Source organism: Triticum aestivum, chromosome 2B (assembly GCF_018294505.1).
Source record: "Triticum aestivum cultivar Chinese Spring chromosome 2B, IWGSC CS RefSeq v2.1, whole genome shotgun sequence".
In the NCBI taxonomy this organism is placed as follows: domain Eukaryota; kingdom Viridiplantae; phylum Streptophyta; class Magnoliopsida; order Poales; family Poaceae; genus Triticum; species Triticum aestivum.
In genome coordinates, this window is record NC_057798.1 from 735,676,686 (window position 1) to 735,688,681 (window position 11,996).

An 11,996-nucleotide genomic window follows, 5' to 3' on the forward strand; every position below is an offset into this window, starting at 1 on the left:
CTTCGAGAGGGGGGCACATGGTACGGCGGGTGCTGGCGCGACGCCACTCGCCGCCGAGCTCATCCGCGGCGGCATGAAGAGGCCGCGCGCGATGCCGGTGCTCGGAGGAACTCCGACGGGGGCGAAGCCAAAGCTCCCCGCGCTAGGGTTTGCGCCGGCGGTGGCGCTGGAGTGGTCGCAGGTGTAGGAAGGGGTGAGGGGGGTGCCGGCGCGGGCGTCCATTGGGTCAGTTCGCCGGCGGCGGGGCGTGCGGGGCGAAGGTGATACGACGGAGAGACTACGACACGAGCGCTCGAGTGTGCCGCGCGCGGAAGCGGGTGCACCAAATACACAGCGTGCGATGGTGATTCGGACCGCGGTCCCAGCTATATATGCCGCACGCACGCTTATTGCGCGTCCGCTAGAGCCACTCTACCGATTGCGCGCGCGCTAAAAAGGGCAAATTTGCGGTGCGACACTCATTTTGTGCGGCTGTTGGAGATGCTCTTATGTATACAACCAATTGTCTTCAAAAATATACTTCCTCCGTTCCTAAATATTTGCCTTTCTAGAGATTTCAACAAGTGACTACTCTCTCCATTCTAAAATAGATGACCAAATTTTGTATTATAGTTAGTACAAAATTGAGTCATCTATTTTAGAACGAAGGGAGTATATAGGAAGCGAAATGAATGAATCTAGACTCTAAAATATGTCTATATACATCTATATGTGGTAGTCCATTTGAAATTCTCTAAAAGGACAAATATTTAGGAACGGAGGAATAGTACACAGGACGAATTTCCACCCAGCTTAAGAAATCATACATCTTAAGAAAGAGTTCATGTCAGTGGACGAAGATCCACCCTCTTGGATGGCTCTGCGAGAAGCGTCCCTCCATCGAAGCGCTCTGCTCCTCACCCCATTGCTCTGTGGCAGATCAGAGGAGCTCATCAGTGTCTCGACGGCCCGGGCAATCGCCTCCCTCGTGATGATGCCGTCGGGTTGCATCTTCTCCTTAAGACTGTACCCAATCTTCCACACGTCGACGACCAGGCGGCTATTGGTCGGCTGGTCCATACCTATGGGAAGAGCGAGCATCGGAACGCCGGCAAACACCGCCTCTAGCGCGGAGTTCATGCCACAATGCGTCAGGAAACCCTCACGGAAGGATGGCACAACACCTTGAGCTGGTCGCACCACGCCACGAGCACCCCGTGGCCGTTGCCACGCAGCAGCGGCTGCACCTGTGACTGCGCTTCGTCGTGGAGCACCCACATGAACTTGACGCCGCTCGCAGCGAGCCCCATGGCGAGCTCGGCGAGCTGGGAGGGTGGCAGCGAGAGGAAGCTGCCCAGCGACACGTACAGCACGGAGCCTACAGGCTGCGTGTCCAGCCAAGCCCAGTAGGAGTGCTCGCCTCGCGGTGCTTCTTCAAGCATCGTGTAAGGGATGCAGGGGCCAATCGAGTACATGCGGGGCGACGAAGCCTCTGAGCCGAGCGAGTCCATGACACCGGCTTCGAGCTCGTAAAATGAGGAGAAGAGCACGCACTGACCTGCCTGGGCACTGTGAATTATCGCCTTGAATCGCTTTCGAATGGCCTGGCCACACAAGATCGGCTGAAACTCGCGCATTGTTAAGCAAGTATGGCCAGGGATAGGCTGATCCCACATCGGATCTACAGTATAATTGAGCAACACATGAAAATAGATCATCACTTGACTAGTAATAATAGGGGAAGGTTGTGAGTTGGCTCCCTCACCCTCGACGGCCAAGCTGCTGCCCGCCATGAGGCGCTCGAAGTGGTACAGAGCCGCGAAGTTGGTGGCGGAGAAGGGGCAGAATGTGCAGGCCTTCATGCCCCTTCTCACCGCCATGGGCACCGCCCACTGCCACGACTACCGCCATCTCCGGTGTTGGCAGCATCGCCTCTAGGAGCCGCTCCACAGGGGCGTCCATCCTGGTGTTAACGGCGTCCCAGAATTCAGGTAAATCGGCGTCGCGGCCGTGCTCGGAGGGGATGACGTTGGGGATGGCGGTCAAGCGGACGCGCGCCGGTAGGGTCGACTCTGCTGCGCCAACCAAGCCAACCCACTCCTCGGTGAGGATGACCGTGGTGGCGACGCCGCGTGCGGCGAGCAGGCGGCACAGGCTCAGCATCGCGTTCACGTGGCCACGGCCGGGGTACGGCAGTGCCACGACGCGGCATGGTGGGTGAACGGCGAGAGCGATATCGGCCATTATTGTTTGATCTGGGCGCGTCTCTTTTGTTTTCCTCACTATCCCGTGCGTTGAATTTGGATGGTTTTTCTTGGAGTATACGTTGTTGGTGTTGGGCCATAAAGTACTCTACGGTAAGTTTGTTGTTGCACCATGAAATTAAGGAATCATAGATCATTGGCTTGATTTTTTTTAGATAAAAGGCATACGCCTGACTTTATAAATAAAGCCACCAGGCAGAGACACGCCATAATCATCCAATCAACGCAGGAACAAAGCAACAGTTAACAGGTACGAATACATGGCAACCCAGCCAACCATGGCACGCAGGCCAGCATCGAAACCAAAAGAACAGCAGACTAAGCCATCCTCCTAGATCGCCGCAGCAGGGAAGTAGCCGTAGACCGCATCTTAGATAACATGTCGTCGAAAGCCTCTAGGTCCGCCTCCTTAGTCAATAATCTTCATTGCTGCAAGAAGACATTGACTTTAAATAAGCAGCTCACAGGGTTAGCCGGAAAGATATGCTCAATAGTGAACTTGTTCCTAGTAGTCTACAGCAACCAATAGATCGCAGCCCAACCAACCCAGAATACCCTCTTAGACTGACCAGATAAAGCATCAACACAACGCCGCAAGTCCTCGAAGGATGAGGGGTTCCAATTAACGTGACACTACTAGGGAAAACCCTAGTAGTAGCGCGGGTTTTGAGGCTAGCAGCAGTGCGGGTGGCCGCGCTACTAATAAGGCGCTACAGCTAACTTATAGTAGTAGCGCGGTCCGTGCCCGCGCTACTACTGTTGAAGATATCAACAACGCTTTTGCCGAACGCGCTACTATTAATAGCTGTAGCGATTTCGCAGTCCCTCGCTACTGCTATATCTTTCATCATTTTCCCCCGTACCCCTTTCCCCTTTCCCTTTCAGATACTAGATACTAGGTACTGCTACTAGATATCAAATTCATAAACCCTTACTGGGTAGTACTCCCTTCGTTCCAAATTACTCGTCGTGGTTTTAGTTCAAACCACGACGAGTAATTTGGAACGAAGGGAGTACTAGATAACAATTTCATGCATAGTCAACATGCATCCTCAAGCAGTACAAGGTCATATCAACGACGATCATCATATGTAGTTCTAGATGATATCGACGACGATCATCATATGTAGTTCTAGATGATATCGACGACGATCATCATATGTAGTTCTACATGATATAGCCACACACACATATGTAGTTCTAGATGATATCGAAGACAATCATCATCCTCAAGCTGGGCGGTTGGTGTTCCTGATAGTAATTAGGATGGCCTGTCCAACACGAAGATTCTTGCCATCGAGGAATTTGTTCCACCCAACCGAGTTTAAGTGTGTGGACCGTCCGTGTCACGCGATAAGTACAGGTTGTGACGGAGCCCCTTGCAGTAAGACGTAGTCCAGGTGAGCCTTCTTCATCAGGCTCGATACCATAACTCACAGTTATGCTCTTTGCCAATTTCTGAATAAGAAAAACATATCAATTAATAAATAGCCTCGCAAATAAGTACATATGGATTATCTACACTATTAATAGTTTCCTTAGATTCTACACTAATAAGCATGTGATCGAACTCTACACTAAAACATATCATCTTCTAGATTCCACACAACATACCATATCATTGGACTGTACACTAAGTATTTCATCAGATAATTTTCATTTGTAAGTATAACATACCATATCATGTCGATCAATCATGGTATTTGTCAGGAAGGTCATAAATGGCACCCCGACAAAGTCAGCACGTGGCGGAATTATGTCCCACAGGTTGGACACCTCCTCCTCGCTTAGCCTTGTTCTTTGAGCTACGATGGCTTCATGAAGTGGGTCCTCATCATCTTCATCGAGTGGGTCCTCATTATCTTCATCATCTTCATCATGTTCATCATGTTCATCATCTTCGTCATCTTCATAATCTTCCACCAGGTTGAGATAAATGACAGCCAGCTTGGGTCTTTCTGCTCTGAAGGAGAAGCTGATCAACTCATCACCAGTAAGACGCATGCGGGCAACAAAACGGGCCCATCCATCTCCTCCAATCTGTGACATATTGCGTCCTTTCTTGACCTCCATAGTGTACGCCCCCCCAGGAGCCTCAAATGTCACAGTGTCTCCTGTCAGCTTGTTGAATTTCAATCTCACATTGCATGGGATGATCTGTGTAAAATAAGCAAAATGACATAATGTAGTAATGTCAACACTAAAAATAAAATAGTTATTATATTTCATATAATTTCTTACCGCCGCATGACGAAAACTCGGCTGGAAGTAGATGCCGAACAGCTTGCCAGTTGCAAGGCTGCTGACGCACCTTGACTTGCACAGTCGACATAGTGGTGGTGGTGGTGGCGCATTTTTCCTAAAGCAATATGAGCAAAGGATTAACTATCCACTTCACAGGAAAGAAAAACAGTACCATGTGATATTTTTGGTTCTTCCGCGAGAAGCAATTTGATGGACAATTATAATCCTAAGATCTAGTAACATATCAGATGACAAGGTACCACCTACATTTTGCCAAAAAGGAACTTATTAAAAAAACAAAAGCAACTACCTATCCATGTACAGAAAAAATACCAATAAAATGGTGCATACTAAATCAACTAAATGAACTAGCCTACTAAATCAACTAAATCAAAATGTTCTAAATCAACTATCCTACTAAATCAACTAAATCATATCAACTAAATCAAAATGTTGCATATGAACTAGCCTACTAAATCAACTAAATCATATCAACTAAATCAAAATGTTGCATATGAACTAGCCTACTAAATCAAAATGTAGCAGGGAGGAGGGAGAAGGAGGGGCGACTCGAGGAGGAAGAAGAGAGTAGGACGGAGGAGGAAGGCGGAGCAAGGAGGGGCCGGCCAGCGGCCAGTGGAGGGAGGACGGAGGAGGAAGGTGGAGCAAGGAGGGGCTGGCCAGCGACGAGTGGAGGGAGGATGGAGGAGGAGGCCGGTATGTACCGAGTCCAGCAAGGAGGAGGAGGTGACGGCGGCGCAGAGGGAGGAGGGGCGACGGGGGAGGACCAGTGTGGGGGTTGAGAGGGGATCCAGTGAGTGTGTGAGTGTGAGTGGATCCAGAAGAGAGTAGGACGGAGGAGGAAGGCGGAGCGAGGTGGGACTAAATTTTTGTAGTAAACTTAGCAGTAGCGCTTATTGGCGAAATGCGCTGCTACTATGCTACATAGCAGTAGCGCCCGTCGTGGTAACGCGCTGCTGCTATAACTAGCCTCACGGCGGCCTCGTAGGAATTATAGCAGTAGCGCGTCTTTGAGGGGGGGCACTACTCCTATATTTATTTCAACAGCGAGTTACGCTTGAGCTCACTGCTGCTAATTAGCAGCAGCGCCTTATTTTAAAGCGCACTGCTGATAAGATTCTGTGTATAGGGTTTTCCCTAGTAGTGTGAAGCCAATGTCGAATGCAACTCAATAAAAAACTTGGCCAACGAGCAGTGAAAGAATATATGCTCGGTATTTTCAATGGCCCCACATAAGGCGCATCTATCGGAGCCCGGTCCGTTCCTCTTCCTAATTTGGTCAGCCGCAGGTAGTTTTCGACGAAAAGCTTGCCACATGAAGATTTGATCTTAGGAGGGATACATGCCAGCCAAATATCAGTGAGTTTCATCGTATGAGAGCCTGAGATAAGTTTGGCGTACGCAGACTTAATCGAAAACCAGCCAGAAGAAGAGTGAGGCCAGACCACCGAGTCGTCTTCCTCCGAGAGCAAGGGGAAGCAGGCAGTAAGACGTTGCCAATCATCCAACTCCACAGGAGAAAGGGATCGCCGGAAGTCTAGGTCCCAGTTGTTAACCGAGAGCTCAAAGATGGAGATCTCCGGATCAGAACAATTAAAAAACAAGGCCGGGAAGGCCACCGTGAGAGTGGTGTCCCCTACCCACCAGTCTAACCAGAAACGAGTGGACTTACCATTCCTAACTACAAACTTAACCAGAGACTGAAAGATCGGTTGAACTTTAACAAGCTGATGCCAAAATTGAGAGCCACCCGAAGAAGAAGCAAACATGGTGTCACACCCTAGCTAGTCATGCATCAGAGTGTGTGCATCATGTTTAAAATTTCCATTTAACTTGAAATGGGGATTTGTGAAACCCTCAGAATCATTTTTGAAAATGATCCAAATAAAAATTTCTCCAAAAGGGTCCAAGAAAATGCTCATGTTGCTCTATGAAAATATTGGACAGAGATAAAAATCAAACCAATATTTTTAAGAGCTCATGGGTATTTATTTTGGGCATTTGGAATTAATGCATAAATATTTGCATTGGAAATATATTAATTATATATATTAATATATGTCCAAATATTATGCCAATTGTAAAGGAGCTCTGGACTAATATATCTAGCTCCTGCAAAAATTGGCATAAGGTAAATAAATGATTTAATATTTTATTTAAATCAAAACAAATGTCAGAAATTAGAAAACAGAAAAATAAATAACAGGAGGAGCTTACCTGGGCTCCTCCACTGTGCGGCCCAGCCAGCTGGCCGGCCCAGCCAGCAGGCGACCCAGCCTGCCTCCCTCCTCTGTCGTCTTCGTCCTCGACAGAGGGAGGGGAGTGTGGCCGGCGCGCGCGCGCGCGCCACCGCGCCACGCCACCTGCTCGGCTGCCTGCCTGCCCTCCCCTCCTCGCTCGATGCCCCGGACGACGCCACGCCTCCCCCCTGCTCTCTCTCACTCTCCCTCAGTTCCTCCCTCCTCTCCCTCGCTCTCTCTCTCACACGGCCGAACACCACCATCGCCGCCGTTCGCCATAGCAGCCGTCTCCGGCCACCCCTCGCTCCCCCGACTAGCCCAGAGGCTCCGCCTCGACCCCCTCTTCCTCCCCACCGCTCCACGGGTCTCCGGAAGCCCTGCATCGCCGCCTACGTCGCCGTTCCCCTCCTCGGCCACCGGAGGTCATCGCCGTCGATTCGCTGCACTCCGGCCGTCCCCGAGCCCGCTAACCACCCCTGCAGCTCCGCGGTGAGCCACCGATTCGATTCCCCCTTGCCCCGTCGTCCCTAGCCTTCTGTAGCTGCCGCCCCCTTGAGCTCCGAAGCTCGACGCCGCCGGCGATGTCGCCGTCGTGGCCACGGTCACCGTAGCGCCCAACCAAGCACACCATCGTGCTCCACACCTCACTAGGAGCACGCAGCACGCACCAACGCCTCCCCAAACCCCCTGCAACGCCGATTCCGACCGCACCCGAACTCCGGCCGCCGCTCACGAGCTCGCCGTCGACGGTACAGACCACCCCAGGCACGGCCACCACCACCGTTCGACGCGCGGGAGCAAGGGCTCTCCAACGAGCCCAAGCACGGCCTCGCCCGTGCCCTGTAGCGCGATCCCGCACCGCGCCGCCGTCTCGGGCCTCGCCGGCGTCATGTCGCCGGTGGGTTTGACCCACCTTGACCACGGCAGGAACCCCCCTGTGTCCCTGACAGGTGGGCCCAGCCCTGTAGCTAATTAGGATTAGCACTAACCGAATCAGTTAAACTAACTAAACCCCCCTGACACTGACAGTGGGCCCCAGCGCCACTAATCCCTAATTAGGATTAATTTAATCCTGTTAAACCCCCCCTGTCACTGACGTGTGGCCCCCACACGTCAGGTTTGACCTCAGCCAGCCGCAGTTGACCACTGACGTCATGCTGACGTCATGCTGGCGCAATATATATAATTCTGGATTTAATTTAAATCAGGAAATTCCAAAATATTATTTAAACTTTAAAAATTCATAACTTTTAATCTGTAACTCCAAATCAGACAAATTATATATGAAAAATGATCAGAAAAATCCAATCTATCCATCTGTACTATTTTCATGCATGATCAAACAAGTTAAATTGATGTTTTAAGCAGAACAAGGAAAAGCACTTTAAAAGGCCATGTTTGAGTTTGAAATTTGAATCTTTGATTCAAATTTGTTCAAACCCTTCTGGTTTTAGTTGCATTAGCCCAACACACTCATATTGCCATGTTTCATGCATGCATCATATTGTTGCACATTGTTTGGTGATGGTTGTGTATCGGTGTCCCTTGCGACAGGTTCTGCCTCCGAGGAATACCGTGATTACCCTAACGAGGAACCGTATCAGTGCATCGAACCATCAGGCAAGCAACCAACCATTTGATGATATCGATACAATCCCATGTTCTCGCCCCTGCTCTCTTTTACTGCATTAAGACAACACGTTTCAAACTGCTGTGTGCTACGGTAGTTGAACCCATTTCCTCCGCATGACCTGTCATTGCCACAGTAACTAGATGAAACCCACTAGCATGTGTAGGAGTTGATTGAGCCATATGTATGTGTTGTTCCTACCTTGCTATGCCTGCTATGCTTAGAGTCGTGTCAGGTCTGGTTCATCTGGGTGATGGCTAGAGTGAAATGATTATGCCGGAAATGAGAGTGGTGTGGTGAACACGATTTGGTAAAGGTATCGATGAGAGGCCATGTAGGATTACATGGTGGGTTGTTTCATTGAAGCCGACCTTAAGCACTGAGATCTGTATGTGTGATTTAAGATACAGCTACTACCATGCATTGGGCCCTGAAATATGACCCCGCTCGACTTCTTATTCACCCTAGCACTCTGTCCAGGAGTTGCAAGTAGTTTCTGGTGTTTGTAGCCTACTGGAGGCCGTGGACAGCGCTGACCATAGGGGTGGGCTGTGATGCGGTAGGTACGTGGCCGGGTGTACCGAATACCCGTTAGGTATCTCGGGAACCCTGTTCACATCGTTCGGGGCCGTATGGGAAACCTCGGCCGGACTCCCTGCGGATGGAACCTGAATAGGCGATAAACCTGGACTAGAGGCTTAAGTGTTTAGGTAGGTCGTGGTCTACACCCACGTCGGCTTTCGCTTGAAGTCTGCCGAGCACATATCGTGTGCAGACGCTAAGTGGTGGAAACATGTATGAAGAAGTACACCCCTGCAGGGTTATCATGATCTATTCGAATAGCCGCGTCCGCGGTAAAGGACTACTTGGTTACCTATACAGTTCATAGACAAGTAAATGGAAACTACTAAAAGCCTCAAGATAAGTGTGAGTGCCGAGGATGGCTCTTCCGTAGGAAGACGGAGGTGGATCCTCGGTAGTGTATTGAAGTGGTGAGTAGTGGACTCGTGTGCGCAAAACCATTTCAAGTTGGAGTATCGTAGGATAGCCTAGCCAAGAGTCAAAGCTGGCTTGCTGCAATAACTCCACCAACCCTTCTTGATACTATGCATGTATGTAGGATCTGATGTAAGTCTTGCTGAGTACCTTTGTACTCATGTTGCTATTAATTTACATTTTTACAGAAGACGCTGCAACCCCTTCTGATGGGTTCTATGTAGACGTTGACATCAACGAGTAGGCTAAAAGACCCAGGTGGTGACCCTAAGCTTGTGAAGGACCATGTAGTATAGCTAGGCTTTCCAAGCCTCTTTTATTTTACTAGTTGTCTGTACTCAGACAAGTTACTTCCGCTGCTGGTTTGTATGACTGTATGACTTGAATGTTGGGTCGTGTGACCCGTACCTTTGTGTATGTTATGTATGGCTCTCTGAGCCTTAAATAAAGTACTTGTGTCGTAGAGTCATGTTGTGATGCTTCGTTGTATTTGCACATATTGAGCATATTGTGTGTATGATTGAAATGCTTGATATGTGTGGGATCTGACTATCTAGTTGTTTATCTTTAGTAGCCTCTCTTACCGGGAAATGTCTCCTAGTGTTACCGCTGAGCCATGGTAGCTTGCTACTGCTCTGGAACACTTAGGCTGGCCGGCATGTGTCCTTCTTCGTTCCTGTGTCTGTCCCTTCGGGTAAATGTCACGCTTTGAGTACCGGAGTCCTGTTAGCCCGCTACAGCCCGGTTTACCGGAGTCCTGCTAGCCCAGTGCTACAGCCCGGACCCACTTGCTGATGACCGACACGTTCGAAGCTGGGTCATGGATGCCTGTCCCTGTAAGTCTGTGCCACTTTGGGTTTACGACTAGTCATGTCAGCCCGGGCTCTTTATCATATGGATGCTAGCGACACTATCATATACGTGAGCCAAAAGGCGCAAACGGTCCCGGGCAAAGGTAAGGCGACACCCGTGGGGATACCGTGCGTGAGGCCGCAAAGTGATATGAGGTGTTACTGGCTAGATCGATGTGACATCGAGTCGGGGTCCTGACAGCATTGGCATCAGAGCCGGACTGCCTGTAGGTTCTTCAAGCCAAACTGGTCGATGTTGAGTCTAGAAATTCTTTAGTTATATGTAGGGGAATTGTTTGTGGGTTGGAACGTAAGGCTCTTTTTACTCCTCTATCTTATGACATTCTGATCTGAGTCAGTCTATTCTTCCACCGGGGGTTAAGGAATTAGGATCTATTCTCTCTATCAGGATCACGTGTTACTAATCAGTAGTACCTTATGAGTTTGATGGATACAAGCCTAGTTCAGTTCTACTACCACATTATGTTGTTAGAATGGATTCAGAACTTTGATATGATGATGTTGAGTGTGTATGAAATCCTTTGTCAAATGTCTCAAAATCCTTCTTGAGCATTTACAGCTGTTATGCTGCCGAAATTTTGCTAGAAATTCTAATGCCTTTGCATTATGATTGTGCTTCCAGATGGCCACTCGCGACCTCAATAAAGTAGTTCGCCTGACTCGATGCCTAGATGTACCCGGCCATACTGCCAAGTTGGTCAGGGTAATGACTGAGGCTGGATACCGCTGGTATCCCGAGTACACGGTCGAAGAGCAATTCCGAGACTTTAATCAAAGCCAGTATCTCTGCACTGTCAGGATATTTCCATCTTATCCTGGATCCACCGAGCCTCTTCACTGCTCCTATGGACACGGGGTTACTATTGAGATGGCTGTGCAGGACGCCGCCTACTCTATGATGACCATTATGCGAGTCAGATCTGGGTTATTTCGGGACTCTGATTTCCGGTATATGCCAGGATCACTTCCGGGAGCACAAGGGTATCTCCAAGCTATCTATGCTGACCCCACTCAGGAGGATTCACGGACTCGCACCACTACTGAGATGCTCGTGGATAAGGACCGTGAAAATCGGGCCTTAAGGTTAGAGCTCTTCAATACCCGTGCTGACCACTGGGCCACTTTGACTCGGTTCGCACCGGCGGTGCAAGCTGGATATTCAGATATGCGCGATCTCTATCCTGTGAGATCTGCTCTGCCAGACGTGATGGTTTGGCGTGATGTAGGAGGCATCACCCCACCTCGCGGTCCCCGCAGGCCATCGTCTGTTGGTCCAAGACCTCATCCTAGCCCCTATGGTCCACAAGCTCCGCGAGATCGTCTGTTTCCGGATGATCATGTTGAGCTTCCAGGCTATGGAGGTGACTTCTACGAGGACTACTACGGATCGGTCTGAGTTAGTGATAGTATCACTAGTTCGCACTAGCTGTGTCATCTATCGTCCCGCGTGACTCGTGGGGTATGACCTAGTTTGTACTCTTTCCGGAGGTGTAGAAAAATAATGTATAGGAGCTTGGGATGCCTCCGATAAGATGTAATCCTCTTTCACTGCAATAGTACTTTGTTTGGTCTTGTACTAAACCCTGTATGGTGTGTATGACGATGGAATAAAGAAGCAGTTTCTGTATCTACCATGTCATACGGATGATCATCTTGCATTTCGAGTTATTCCTTACATTCTGTATCCTATGTCGGAATTTTATCATTCTGACTAAATCTTGTCTTGTTTACCTAGGATGGTCAACACGCG

The 11,996-nt window shown here is 49.4% G+C and overlaps 1 pseudogene; it reads right to left on the minus strand.

Annotated features, from left to right (window-relative positions):
• Positions 1–792: 792 nt before the first annotated feature.
• On the minus strand, positions 793–2,223 carry LOC123039506 (UDP-glycosyltransferase 87A2-like; annotated as a pseudogene).
• Positions 2,224–11,996: the final 9,773 nt, after the last annotated feature.